A 14,031-nucleotide genomic window follows, 5' to 3' on the forward strand; every position below is an offset into this window, starting at 1 on the left:
AGTGTTTGTGTGAACTAATATAAATTCAAAGTAAACATCATTACATAAAAGGGTACGGTCTTTTTTTTTTTTTTTTTTTTTTAGTTTTATTCATTTCAAACGGGCTGGATCCGGCCCGCGGGCTGTAGTTTGCCCATGGCTGGTGCAGACCTTTACAGGCTATGAAAAACACTAAGAAGAGAAAGCATTTCCATTATGTCTATCATATATGTTAGTTAAATAGAGCATGTTTTACAGATAAATGTAATCTGTAACACATTTAATTCCATGAGAGTTTTTGTATTTTGAGTCTCAAACAGCCAATTTGGATGAATAAATCGAAAGAGCCTGGATCTCCTTACACATTCAGTGATAAGGAAATACAAAGGCTCTTTCTCCGGAAGATGGAAAGAGACGCTGCCTGAAGCTGACGAGTCATTCCTTTATCCTCAGGCTCACACATTAAGGAGCTTATCCTTCTAAGGACAACATTTCCCAAATGTGTGCTCCGGTAATGGAGACACCCCATACTTAGTGCAAACTAGAAAGTGAGGACACTTAATTATTCCTGAACAGTCACTTATTGATCACTAGGCAGGAAGAGAAAACAGATGCTTTATCTAAATTACCTCTGATCAATTGACTTGAGAGGTGCTGAAGATTAAGTGGTTGTTAGGGGTCTGCATAAAATTAGCAAAACAAAATAAGCTATATTCCTGAGTGATCAGACAAAATCTCCTAAAGGGGGGAAATCACAGATAGATTCAGGCCATGATGCATGTCCCATTAGAAGTATTGAAATCCAATACTCAACAATACTGGATGATGGTTTGGAATAAGAAATGAAACGAGAGGTTTATGACCTGTTTGACTCAAATGCACCATGTGAAATCCAAACAGTCACTACCAACATTTGGGTGGCTGTGTGAAGTTTATAAAATGAGGGAACCAAAGATCCAGAGATGCTATTAGAAGCTTGTTAAGTGCCAGCAGGGGAACTCCAGGCCTGCCAATTTGCCTGCTCTAGTTGCAGTGTTATTCTATAGAATGGAAGAGAGAGAACGAGAACGTGAGAAACAGATGCATGTATATTCACATGCAGAGTGTCAAAGGCTTTGATGGGTAGGAGAGTACCTGGTATGTTAAAGGGGCAGCAAAGAGTTAAAGAACAGAGTAAGCAAGAGGAAGTGACAGCTGAGGATCCAGTGAGGGACCTTACAAGTCGCCAGATCATGGCAGGCCATGTGGCATATACATGCCATATAGGATCATTTAAGGTTTTCCTAAAGTGAGATGGGAAGTCACGGGGAGGTTTTGAATAAATGTATGATGTGATCTGTTTTTAGATGAAAAGAGTCACTCTGGCCGCTGTATTGAAAATGTGCTGGAAGGGAGTAAAAGCAGGAGCACAGTTAGGAGTTATTGTAAGAAGTCTGGTCAGCGATTACCTGCTTGGTCAGGGTACGAGGGCTGAGAAGGGTCAGATTTCGGGCGTATTTGCAGATGGAGCTGACATGGTCTGATGAAGGATGTGGGGTGGGAGAGAGATATGTCAAGAAGGTCTCCAAAGTTTGGGGAGTCACATGCTCCTGATCAGGCAGGTAGGAAAAAGACTGATCATTGGATGTGAGGAAGCAGGTGGACTGGTAGAGAAAAAAACATGACTGAGGAGGATTGAAGAGAGGATGGGAGAAGAGGACTGCAGATGGAGTGTAGACAAATCTGGAATAGATTTTCTAGTTAAAAATGAGGTGGTATGAGATGTGGGCTTGAGCAAGTGATGTACATCAAAATGTTAATAGTGACTGGTTTTAGCTAGTAAGATGTTAAAATATACTCTCCATACCCCCCAGTTTTTGCATAGTTTTTATTTTCTAAGTTTTCTGAATGATTCTGCATTATATTTATAAGTAGAAAAAGAAAATATTTTAAGATAATACTAGGTCCTGAGAAATATGATTTCCTGTCTTATAGGAGATAAGATACATACACAAAAACAAAACTAGCTTAGAACTAAAGCCAGGAAAAGAGGAAAAACAGGCGGATTCATAGCCCCTCTGTGAATCACACCTATGATAACATTTATGTAAATTGAAAATATATACTAGAAAATAACATTATAGCCCTAACCGGTTTGGCTCAGTGGATAGAGCGTTGGCCTGCGGACTGAAGGGTCCCAGGTTCGATTCTGGTCAAGGGCATGTACCTTGGTTGTGGGCACATCCCCAGTAGGGGGTGTGCAGGAGGCCTCATCTCTCTCATCGATGTTTCTAACTCTCTATCCCTTTCCCTGCCTCTCTGTAAAAAATCAATAAAATATCGTGTGTGTGTGTGTGTGTGTGTGTGTGTGTGTGTGTGTGTAGCATAAAAAGTAAACTGGAAGGATTTACATATCTGTCAAAGTAAGAAACGTCCAAACCTAGTAAAGAATTATTATGAGTTTATTTGAACCAAACTGATGACAATCGTTGGGAAGCAAAACCTCAATAGATTGAGAAAAAATGCTCCAGGGAATGGCAGTTTTGTGCCTTATTTATACATCGAATCAAAAGAGGAGGCATAAGGGGGTTACATGAAATTCATTGGTGATAGATTAGGGAGACAGGAGAAAGCCAAGCTGGGAAATCTCTGAGATTGGATAAAAAGTAAAACAGTTAGACAATACTTCTTTTACATTGGTGGGCAAAGGATAGTTAACATTTACAGAACATGGAGATGGTATGCAGGAAAACAAGATAACAATGACAGAGACTATGCCTTGAGGGGCCTGGAAAAAGGGGATTACTCTGACATTCCAAAGGTATGCTATCATAGATGCAAGAAGACAACAGACAGGCTCAGTTAAGGTAAGATATAACCTTAGTTAGGGAAGATATCACATTGGCCTAGAACATGACTACCCACCATGACTCACTTTTAGTTAGGAAATTTTCATTTCAGACCATCCTATTATTATCATCATGATGAGCTAGTTATTAACATTAATAACAGGAAGAAAGCAAAGGGGAAACCAGATATTATAAGCGTGGTCATCTGGGCAGCTTCACCAGGAAGCTACACTCCTCAAGGCATCACAGGTTCATTCCCTGCAGATCACAGGGAGAAGGGATTGAACAAAGAGGGAGGTGGGCATATGCGTATTGAAGTTAGGATGACATAGTGAAGGTGGCTGCCTATCAGGTAGCCTGGGAAAAAGATCATTGGCTAGGAGGTGGACCCATCAGAAGCATGTGAAAATTTGGAGGAGTTAAATCCCTAAAGAGTTCCCTCTCTGTCGTGTTTGTTTGCTCAATACTCTCTTGCTCTATGACCTGCACTTGCCCAGTGTGCTCACCTGCCATGTGGCCTTAAGCAGCTGCATGGACCATGGCCATGTGGACCCCACATACAATGGACTGAAGCTGAGAACACAAGTTAAGCTAGCCTGATGCTGGACTGAATTGAACTGATACCATTATAATTAGCTAGTCTATACATATAAAGAGCCAGGGGCCATCACAACCGAAAGGATGACCGAACAGGCTGAGTGGGGTGACAAGGCAAGCAGGGAGGTTAGTGAGGGACGACCAAACGACTGAGCAGCAGGCTGTGTGGGGTGACCAGGCTGGCGGGGGCGGGGGGGGGCGGCAGTGAGAGGGCAACCAAATGACCGAACAACAGGCTGTGTGGGGCGACCAGGCTGGCAGGTGGGGCAGTGAGGGGTGACCTGGCCGGTGGGGGGGGGGGTAGTAAGGGGCAACCATGTTGGTGGGGGGGCTGTTGGGGGCGACCAGGCTGGCAGGCAGAGGCGGTTAGGGGTGATCAGGCTGGCAGGGGGCCAGTAGGGGTGATCAGGCAGGCAGGCAGGTGAGCAGCTAGGAGCCAGCAATCCCGGATTATGAGAGGGATGTCTTCTGCCAGTTTAGGCCCGATCCTCAGGATCCTCAGGATCGGGCCTAAACTGGCAGTCAGACATCCCCTGAGGGGTCCTGGATTGGACAGGGTGCAGGCTGGGCTGAGAGGACCACTCCCTGCATGAACTTCGTGCACTGGGCCTCTAGTTATTAATAATAGGAAAGGAAAGGAGCAAAGAGGGAAGCCAAACTTACAGGATGTCATTTGGGCAGCTTCACCAGAAAGTTGTTATTTCAAACTCCCCAGGGAACTACCAGCCTATTTTCTGCAGAATCACTGGGAAAAGGGGTCCAACAAAGGGGAGATAGATGCATGTGAAGTTAAGTTCGGGTAACTAAGGAAGGTACTTGCCTGCCAGTCAAGCCTGGGGAACTATGGATTGGCCAGAATAGGTGGAACCCATGAAAATTTTGGAATACATAATCCCCTAAACAAAGAGGTTCTCTCTCTTGTTGCTCTGGTTGTTCTTGTGACTTGGCTTGTGGCTTGCTCTTGGACTCCTTGCATTGGCTTGTATGGCCCACAGCTATGCGGACCCCACACCCTATGGACTAATGAACTACAACTGGAAAAACACAGGCTAAGCTAGCCTGATGCTAGACTGGACTTGGCTCCAACATGGAAAGGAAACTTTGGACACTGACTGATTCTAGTTCTGCTGAAGCCAAAACTACACTTCTTCTATGGCATCAAAGCAATCTCCACTAAATTAAGATTTTAAAAACAGCTTGTTAGCATTATTCACTTGTTCATTTATTCACTAAATATTAATTGTGTACCCATTGTACACAAGCAAGATATTACAGTTGTTGCATGGTAATGATTAGGACAAACAAGTTCTAAACAGCAAATGCTATAGTCTATCAAGAGTTGAAAGTGAATTCAGGCAATTCTGCATAGCATACCAGATTTTGAAGAGCTATGACTTTTGATAACTTTTACACAGGCAGTAATTTAGAGTATGTATTAGCTGCTAACTCCAAATGCAAAGAAAAGAAGTCGTGTATACCTTGCTGACTTTTTTTTCCCCAGGATTTCTTTCTTTCATTACCAAAGTAATTGCTTTGTTTCACAAAAAGAACAGAAAACTATTTCTAGTGTGAATGACAGCAGCAGCCTTTATAAATAATCAAAGGAAGAGGAAAAACTGACCAGTGAAAATGTAGAAATGTTAAATTTGTCTTTTTTTTCTCCAAAACAAAAATTAGAAGCCTGTGAATTTCAGCAGGACTGGAATGGGAATGGGAATATCTCACCATTCCCAGAATTTTAATCACCTTCACTGACCCCACTGCAGAACCAAATTTTCACAGAAGTAAGCACACAAGGTTGTGACTGATGTTTTCAGAACAGCATGGAGCTCAGCCAACAAGAGGATTTTCTGAAATAACATCCTACAACCTTTGGTAACAGAGGAGAAAACAAGGAAATAATAGATTTGAGAGTCAGACTACAGAGAAAGCTACAGCTAGGAGTGGGAGTCTATGTCTTCTCCAAACTATGAATACACTTAAATTTTACCTTTCCCAGGATAATTATGTAACCCAATAGCCAAACTCTTTAGCATAATTTAAGTCAGGTTTTCATATACTAGTACATATTTATAGTTTCTCATTTACTCCCCCTCCCCCTCACTCTCACTTTATCTCCCTCTTGCTCTCTCCTTCCCAAATAACTGTTTTTCCTATCACGTACATAGTCACAGATTACTGAAAGGACAGTCTTGTAAAGTACCCCTCTGAGGAGATTTAGTGTATTTCACAAAGATGAAAAGGTTAAAACCTAAGTAGTATATGATTAACACAGAAGAATATTCTTAATGAGAAACACTTCCTACACTACCTGATTTTCTGCCATCACAGTCAGATTCAAGACACAGTTGCTCACATGAATTGTCTCTAAGAAATTATAATTGGTTTTTCAACTGAAAAATAGTTTTCGCCAGGCCAGTGTTGCTCAGTGAATAAGTGCTGACCCATGAATAAGGTCACCAGTTCAATTCCTTGTCAGGATACATGTCTGGGTTGCTGTCTCAATCCCCATTAGGGGTTGTGCAGGAGGCAGCTAATAGATGATTATGTCTCATCATTGATGTTCCTATCTCTCTATCCCTCTTCCTTCCTTTCTCTCTAAAATCAATAAAAACATATTAAAGTCATTAAACACATTTTTAAAAAGAAAGAAAATAGTTTCCTTTTAAAAAAGCATATTCTGGATCTCCCAGAAGACCATTTTCTAGTCAACTACTGCTGTGCAAATTCAGAGCCAGTATTTTTACTGGGACCCAGTAGTAATATTTTCATTGTCTTCGGCAAATGGAAAAGGAATAGAAGCAAAATTAACAAGTATTCAAGATAGGCAAAAGCCTTTATGAACAAAGTTTGAAAGGGAAAAGAAGAAAGAATTGAGTTATCATACAACAGATAGTATAAGCCTGTTAAACTCAGAAGAAATTTAACCCCAAGAGTCAGCACTGTACTCAAATTTTCTCAGTAATTCCATTTTCAGTGAAATCACATCATCTGTCGCATTAAATTAATGTACTTAATTTGAATTTTATTCTCTTTAGGTTGTTTTTATTTAATTTATAAATTTGTATAAATATGAGGCATTTATAAGCAGTTTAATGTTTATACATATTTATGTAAAAATTTAATAAACATATGTCAACACAGGGGGGAGTCTATAAAATTTTAATCCTTTCAAAAGGGGTCTATAATATTGCTCAGTTTTGAAAAACACTGAGCTAAAGAAGCATCTACACTAAATATTACTAGTAGCAGGGTAAATAAGGCCACCAAAAGATGTTCTCATCCCAACCCTGGAACCAATGAATATGTGAACAACAGCAAAAGGGTATGATTAACTTACAGGTATTATCCTGGATTATCCAGGTGAGACTTACTGGTATACAATTACTAGGGGCCCAGTGCATGAATTCGTGCACATTGAAAGGAACTGTGGGCCATGAGGCTGCCGTGGGCACAGGGGCGAGTCTCGGCCCATCCTCTGTGCCCCCACCCAGCACCCCCCGCTGTGGTCCCCGGTCTCCTGTTGGCCAGCAGCCCCACTCCTTTGGCTGCCACTCCCATGCACTAATGACGCCAGCCCCATTCGCACTCGCTGATGGCATGGAGTTATTGGGACCTGCACCAGCAGCAGGTGCAAGTGGCAGCTGCTGCCTGGATTGCCCCTCAGGAACAGGGGGAGGTGAAGAAGCCCTGAGGGGCAACTGGGACCAGCAGCCACCACTTGTACCCGCTGATGGTGCCAAGTGATCAGGGTGGGTGCCGAATGAGAGCGGAAGTCTGGCACCGGCAGTGAGTGTGAGCACCGGGTGGGAGAGAGGTGTGCGGGAACAAAGAATTTTCAGTAACTACCAGAGGCTCGCCCCAATGACAGCACCTGGCACCCCACCTTTGTCCGGCGCCCCCATTCACCTGTTCCATCATCCTGCAGCTGCCGACACCCACCATGTTCCACACACGCCCCTTGGTGGTCAGCACACATCATAGCGACCTGTTGTTCGGTTGTTCCACCATTCGGTTTATTTGCATATTAGGGTTTTATATATATGTATTAAGTTCCCTGGAAGAGGAGACAGCAGATCAGAGTGGACAATAGGAGGTGTGAGGACAGAAAGAAGAGGCTGTAATTCCACAAGGAAGGGGTCCCGAATCAAGCAACACAGGCAGTTTCTAGAAGCTAAAAAGGGAAGGAAACGGATTCTCTCCTGAAGCCCCCAGAAGGATCCCAGCCCTGTCAACACCTTGATTTGGGATTTCTGACCTCCAGAACGCTGAGAATAGATCTGTATTGTTTCAAACCATTACGTTTCTGGTAATTTGTTACAGCAGCATAGGAAACTAATACACTACTTAATCCATTTGTATAGAGCGATCTTAAGATCAATGGAGGCCACTGTGTTTCCAGGAAGAAAATTCACTGTCCTTTGTGACCCCCAAATAGGCATTCAAACTATGAGCAAAGTCAGATTTCAAAGGAGGAAAGAGGAGGGAAATGTGGAAGTGCAAATAAGGCCAGGTGGGTGCCCCCCCTCCCCCGCACCCAAAGACCCTTCTTTGGGAATGGAAAGTGGTTTTCATTAGTGAGTGGGAATTGGCAAGGAAGGAGAGAAAGTTGGGAGCCATAGACAGTCGACCACAGGAGATGGACTGCACAGGAGGGCAGTACTGGAGACTGACTGCATGCTCACCTCTGCAGGTTAGCTTAGGCCTGATCCTTGCCGGCCTCTGAATCTTTAAATCTGCTCTCAGGCTATTTTCCCAGCATTTGTTTCCAGGGGAAATGAGGCTCCCCAAAGATCTGTTCTAGGAAATAAAACAAATTCTAACAGCACTTGAGTCAAGGCAAATCGAAGCTCACCCCTACTGACTCAGGCCATGAGGCAGGGCCCCTGGCATGGAGGCAGAGAGGAAGCCCTTCTATTCCTGGTCCTGTCTGAGAGATGGGGAAGGAAATCAGGCCAAGGGCCAAACACAGCCTGGAATAATTATGCAGAAAGCAATAGAACTGAATACCAAAAGCCATTATTCTGTTATTTCATCCCTTAAGGAATGAGGAGAAGCAATTATTCCCTAGCGGTCTTAAACGATACAAGCAAAAACCAAACAAGATGTCACAGCAGCTGACAGGAGGACAATAGCAACAGAGCATAAATGAAATGGTGACTAGTAAGAATGGCGTATCTTGCTGTCCCTGAATTCTCTTGTCCATATTGCGGTCATTTTCTCTGCTTCAAGGGCCTCCTCCCTTCTGGAGGCCCCCGACTCTGGGAGGCAGGATTAAGTTGTTTTCAATTTTCAGCCTCTCATTCTCTTGGGTGTTAATCTCTTCCCAAGCACAGTCAGGCCAGGGCACACTAGTGTACTGTGCAGGGAAGTGCATCACAGCTATTGGTTTGAATGAAAATAGAGTCAACAATGTTCTGTGTTGTCACTCAATGCTCTCTCACTGCATATCACTAGGGCTATCACTTAATAATCTAAGAATGATTTATTACCTAAAGGGTAAAGATTCCAATTCTGTTCTAGAGCTTGAAGTCAGCTCATATAAGGAGCCTAATTAAGCAATGGAAAAATCTAGTGACACTATAACTATTTTCTCACAACATAGAATATTTAGAATACAAATATTGCATAGGGAATCCTGAATCCATTCTAAAGATGCTTTCTACCCTTTAAAATATGATCCTATTCTTCAAAAATTATTTAAAGTGTTGATAATTACTATCAATTTTACCATGATTTATTTTCTCATTTCAAAAAAGCAAATTCCTTAAATTTACTTACCTTAGAATTCATGATAAATTTAAATTCAACTAGAGAATCATAGTATTTACATCATAACATCTAAGAAGTAAAAGGTTGTGAAGAAGATCATAATAGTAGTCTGTGAAATATTTAGGAAAAAATGATTTTCCTTCAGAGTGTAGGCATTCGTTTGAATGATGCTAATTACAAATGTCTGACCTCTTGAAGAAATAAATCTAGTCATATAAAAGCATAGAACATTCAAAATGGAAAGGACCTAGAGTTAGCTGCTTCAATCACTCAAACATGAGTAAGTCTCCTCCACAGTAATTCAACTGATTGCCCAGACCTTCCCTGGACACCTCCACAGAAATGGATGCACTGTAATCTCTGACAGCTCATTTTCCCTCATTCTGAGTCAACAGTCTCCCTTAGAGTCCCTTCCTGTCACCCATGGGTCACACCTCTGCCCTCAGCAACATGCACAATAATTTCCCCCCTGTGAGGACTCCCCAAGTTATCTCTTTTGACCCTTGTACAGGCATCCTTAAACTCTGGGTCACTACATTTCTTACTGATTCTCTTGTCATCTGGTATTCACAACCCAACCTGGTATCCCAGAAGAGGTTTGTTCTTCTACTTGGATCACTTGGTTGAGCATCAGAATTTCTGTAAAAAAGGATATAGTTACATTCATTAGATATGTTCTGTAAATCAGACTTCCCATTGAGAATGGTCTGCCCTCCAATGAACCCAAAATTTGAGATTTTCTTTCGCTACTGTTCCTCAAGAGTCCAAATTGTCTTTCAAGTCATCCTGAGTGATAAAAGTCAAAACAAAACTCAGATATGTTTACCGATACATCTCTTAGGGCAAAGGACACTATGGATAAGCAAATGGGACTATATCAAAATAAAAGGCTTCTGCACAGCAAAAGAAACCATCAACAAAATGAAAAGAAAGCCCACTGCATGGGAGAACATATTTGCCAATGATACATCTGTAATTTCCAAAATACATAAGGAACACATACAACTTAACAAAAGGAAGACAAACAACCCAATTAAAAAATGCGCAGCCCGGCCAGCATGGCTCAGTGGTTGAGTGTCGACCTATGAACCAGGAGGTTATGGTTTCATTCCTAGTCAGAGCACATGCCTGGGCTGTGGGCTTGATCCCCAGTATGGGGCATGCAGGAGGAAGCCAATCAATGATTTTCTCTCATAACTGATGTTTCTCTCTCTCTTTCCTATATGAAATCAATAAAAAAAATGTATTTTTAAAAAATGGGCAAAGGACCTAAATAGACACTTCTCCAAAGTAGATATACAGAAGGCCAAGACACATATGAAAAAATGCTCAAAGTCACTAATCATCCAAGAGATTCAAATTAAAGCAAAAATGAGGTATTACCTCACACCTGACAGAATGGCTATCATCAGCAAATCAAGAAACGACAAACGTTGGTGAGGAGGTAGAGAAAAGGGAACCCTAGTACACTGCTGGTGGGAATACAGACTGGTGCAGCCTCTGTGGAAAACAGTGTGGAGTTTCCTCAAAAAATGGAACTGCCATTTGACCCAGTGATCCCACTTCTAGGAATATATCCTAAGAAACCCAAAACACCAATCAGAAAGAATATACGCAACCCTATAATCCTAGCAGTGCAATTTACAATGACTAAGATCTGGAAACATCCCAAGTGCCCATCAGCAGATGAGTGGATAAAAAAGCTGTGATACATTTATTACATGGTGGTAAAAAAGAAGGAACCCACCATTTGCAACAGAATGGATGGACCTGGAGAGAATTACGCTAAGTGAAATAAGCCAGTCAGAGAAATATAAGTACCACATGATCTCACTCATATGTGGAATCTAATGAACAAAATAAACTGATGAACAAAATAGATCCAGAGAGATAGAAGCATGGAACAGACTGACGAATTTCAGAGGTAAGACCGGGATAAAGGGGGTGGGTGGGGAGAGATTAACCTGGGAATTTATATGCATATATGCATAGCCCATGGACACAGACAATAGTGTGATGAAGGCCTGGAAGGGGTGGGTACAGGGTGGAGGGGGTCAATGCCAAAAAATACAAAGGGGACATGTAATACTTTCAACAATAAAGTTAAATTAAAAAACAAAACTGAAGCTGCCTAATAATTATCCCCAAGAATACAGAAATAAACAGCCGAACGTGATCAGGTGTACTGCTTGCTCAATGCAAAAACTACTGAACAAAGAAACTGGAAAAACAAGCTAGAAAAGTCTCCGAACTTGATCAAGTTCCTTTTATGAACATCCCTATTTGGGGAAAAATTGCAAGTAGAGTCATCCCTGTGATTGCAGCACAAAAAATAAAATAAAATTATTTTCTTAGTCCCTACTTTCAAAATGAAGCCCTACTTTAGCATTTGCTAGGCCACGTTTCAAAACTGGTTTATCCTCTTGTTCTTATTGCTCAGAACTTGCTAGGGAAAGCAGTGAATTTTGAAAGTGGAATGTAGACGAGAGAGGAAGGGGACCCACGATATTGGTAGAAGCAGAGCCAGCTGCTGCTCTGATGGTGAACACAGCGGTGAGATCCCAGCTTATTACGGGAGCCATGGGCAGCAGTTTGGCAGGTACCGTGGCTCCTGAGTGGGCAGTCCACCATTACTCTAATGCTACATTTTTGTAATAAAACAAAAGACAATTACCCCTTAGTGGCTGGGTGTTTTGGTTTCACACCTTCTCATTTGGGTGTTCTTTGCTTAGCCATCCAGAAGAACTGATTGAAAAAAAAACTGAGAGATTTCAATTACTGCTAATGTTGCCTAAGTGTTTTCACTGTCACAGTGTAGGACTTCAACTTTTTAATAAGTTTCTGGTAATTATTATAAGTTTTGGTCTAATTCCAGCTGAGGATTTAATGAACTCATTCTGACAAGATACAGAATATTGTCCCCATAGATGTTCACTTGGAAATGGGCCACTTTCAATTTCAAGTGTGCAGAGCTGTGCAAGATTAAAAGCACTGGCAGTATAATTTCCACCTTGTGTCCCAGGCTCTGTGGATTTGTAGCTCATCCAGGCTGTCCATCTGGGGAGCAAACAGCATGTACTCCTTGATGAGAAAGTCTGGCCAGCCGACCAGCTGTGAAAAAAATAGATTACTCTTGTCATTTTTTCCTCCTAGGTAATTTTCTGGGAGTAAAAATATAATTTCTTAGAAGGTGTGTAACTTAAATTCTAGGGATGCATCTGATTTATATTTAAAACTTCACTACACTTTCATCTGTTAAACTTAATTTTCAACAATATCCGGGCTATTAAAATATTTACTAATTCACAGAAGATCAAAAGGTTGCTTTCTGGTATTTGTGTACTAAGCAGCACAGGACGAGGGGAGTGGAGGAGAAAGAACATAGTGGGGCTCAGCTGGCAGGCTGAGCTGAGCACGTAAAAATGCACCGTTGCTCTTCCTACAGGTAAAGGAGATATTATGATGAAATTAAATAACTGTTGGAAAAATAGAGCTTTCTATTGCCCCCAGAAGCTAAAATGGCAAATGCATCTTTTTAAGCCTCTGACATATAGCTTCATCCTTGTGAAAATTCAGAAGATCTTTACTAGATATTCAGGGCAATTCTAGATCAACTGAGCTGAAGAACTGAGAGAGGGACTGTTAACACCAATCTGAACTGTGGTGTGATATATAATATCTAGAAGTGTAATGTGTTCATCATACTATGTGTTTTCAGCCAGTTCATAAGGAATGGAAGGATATGTGCCAAGTAAAACTAAACTTTTCAGTTTTTGCTCAGTGGAGAATTTATATAATAAAAAGCCAGAGTTGCAACCACCGAAGGCTTGACCAGACTGGAAGTCAGTGCTGGGTTGCTGTGGCGACCCAGCACTAACTGGGACCACTGAGGGCGCCTGACCCAGTACTGACTGCCTAGGGGGCTGCAGATCAGGCCTGGAGAGAGGCCTGCAGAGAGAGAGGCAGGGTCTGATCCATAGCCTCTGTGGTAGCCATTGATCAGAATTTGCCTCTCTTTCTCTCTTGGCCTGGCCAACAGCCATGCCTCCATTTCTCTCCAGGCCTCCATGGGGGTTGCTGATCAGCCCTGCCTTTCTGACCAGGCCCCATTGATAGGCCCAGAGACACTGACTGGTATAGAAAATGACCAATCAGAACCAAATCTGGGTGAATGTAAGGAGCCAATGGCTGCCTAGGAGATGGAGCTTTTGATGCTGAATGGCATAGAAACTGACCAATCAGAACCAAATCTTGGTCAACTGTGAGGAGCCAATGGCTGCCTAGGAGGTGGAGCTTTTGACACTGACTGGCATAGAAACTGACCAATCAGAACCAAATTGGCCGGCAGAGGAGGGAAATTGGGAGTGAGATCAGGCTGGCAAGGGAGGGCAGTTAGGGGTGATCAGGCAGGCAGAGGCAGTTAGGGGCAATCAGGCCAGCAAGGGAGAGCAGTTAGGGGCAAGATCAGGCCAGCAGGGTAGGGCCATTGGGGGTGAGATCAGGCCGGCAGGAGAAGGCAGTTGTGGGCAACCAGGCTGTCAGGGGAGGGCAGTTGGGGGGTGAGATCAGGACGACAGGGGAGGGCAGTTAGGGGTGATCAGCCTGCAGACTGAAGAGTCCTGGGTTTGATTCTGGTCAAGGGCACATGCCCAGGTTGTGGGCTTGGTCCCCAGTGTGTGTGTGTGTGTGGTGGGGGGAGGAGGAGCGGGTGTGTGTGCAGGAGGTAGCCAATCAATGATTCTCTCTCATCACTGATGTTTCTATTTCTCTATCCCTCTCCCTTCCTCTCTGAAATCAATTAAAAAATATATAAAAACCTTAAAGATAATAAAAAACTTGATTAAAAAAAAAGAAT

Source organism: Myotis nattereri (assembly GCF_964212035.1).
Source record: "Myotis nattereri genome assembly, chromosome: 14".
Taxonomy (NCBI): Eukaryota; Metazoa; Chordata; class Mammalia; order Chiroptera; family Vespertilionidae; genus Myotis; species Myotis nattereri.